Below are 1818 nucleotides of genomic sequence, written 5' to 3' on the forward strand. Positions count from 1 at the left end.
CCTATGTTCTGGTATAGTTTGAGAAAAGTTGGTAGGCGTTCTTCTCTGAATATTTGGCAGAATTCACCAATGAATCCATTTAGGCTTTTTTTTTCTTGGGATTTTTTTTTTTAATGATCTGTTCAAATACTTTTGCAATGGGTTCCTTCAATTTCCTACCTCAGATTGAGCTTGGTAATATGTGTATATGTTAGGCAATATGTTTCTAGAGATGCACCCATTTCCTTCTGCTGTCTAAGACCACTTTAAAATGTTGAAGAGCAAGGATGTTACTTTGAGGACTAGGGAGCACTTGTCTCAAGCCATGCTATTTTCCATCGCCTCGTATGCATGTGAAAGTTCGACATTGAATAAGGAAGACAAAGGAAGAATCCATGCATTTGAATTGGGATGCTGGAATATTGAATGTACCACATACTTCGCAAACAAACAAGAAATATGGCCAGAGTCCTCCTTAGCAGCCAGGATGGCAAGAATAATTCTTACATATTTTGGACCTGTTGTTAAGAGAGACCAGTCCCTGGAGGAGGGCAGAATGCCTTGTGAAGTAGAGGAGCAGAGAAAAAGAGGAAGACCTTGGACAAGATGGGATAATATGGTGGCTTCATCCATGGACCCCAACATAGGGACAATTGTCAGAGTGGCACAGGGCAGTGGAATGAGGGAGAAGAGGCCCGGCGGTTTCCCACATTTCCTAATTGCCCTGGTGCTGCAGATGCCAAGGGAGAGGTTGGCAATTCAAATCCTTCAGCTGCTCCCTGGAGGAGTGCAAGGCATGGTGGTCTGGTCCCCTAGAACGGCGGCTGTACCCTGAGACCACTGTTCAGCAGAATCACAAAGAGGCACACAAAATAAGCACATCACCTGTAAGATTGGTGGCCTACTTAAAAAAAAACATGAGCGTGAGGCTAAAACAATTCCTCAAAAACAACAATGGGAAGATAAGGGGTCAGCGAGTTAGAGCACTGAAGAGGACACAGAGATTGGTGAAACCTTGTGAGACATGTGGCTGATCCACTGAACATCGCGTGGGAGAACTGTCGGTCAGGATGCTGGCTTGCTGCGTTCACTTTTACCCAAACCTCAACAAACTATTACATAAAGGCAAGAATAAAGCAAAACTGATTCAGCTCGCTGCCAGCTAGTCTATTCGGACTCATAGTGATCCTAGAGTACAGGAGAGGTGTCCCTGAAACTGCAGCTCTTTGTGCGTAGAATGACTCCTGCTGTTCATCCCACCCGCTAACTCCTACCGCCACTCCCAGCCCCCATACCGGCAAAAAGATTACAACCTTGGAGATTATATGGAGAGGTGGCACCCTGTCCTTTTGTGACACCTAAGTTAGAGTTGATTCAAAAGCAACCTTTGTTCCCCTTCCCTTTGGAGTTGTCTTTGAACTTTAGGAGAAAGTTACCAAAGAGTAAACGACCATCTCAGTGCCAATGGGTAATGTTCCAGATCACAAACCCAAGAGAACATTTTCAACAGTTTGTGGGATAAAAGAATTCCATTTACTTTCAAACGCTCTGGGTCAAAAACCGGCCTGGGTTAAGTGGTGACTTGGACTCGTTCTTGAAATTCATAAGTCATGTGTTCTGCCTGGGTAGTTCTCCCCTTCTTGTGCTTATAAAACTCTGTTTAGGTCTAGCCTGGGCTTCCACGGTACAAGCTCTGAGACCACACTGCTATGTCTATCAGTGCGCATGCACACACCCCCTCCAGCATGCGGTTCTGTCCCTGTGAACATGAGGCTTGTGTGCCACCGCGCCACAGGTGGGCACCTGCGATCATAAGGACATGAAGCCAGTTATTGCCAA

Source organism: Echinops telfairi, unplaced genomic scaffold, assembly GCF_000313985.2.
Source record: "Echinops telfairi isolate 266 unplaced genomic scaffold, ASM31398v2 ScPeMD7_7409;HRSCAF=8447, whole genome shotgun sequence".
Classification (NCBI taxonomy): domain Eukaryota; kingdom Metazoa; phylum Chordata; class Mammalia; order Afrosoricida; family Tenrecidae; genus Echinops; species Echinops telfairi.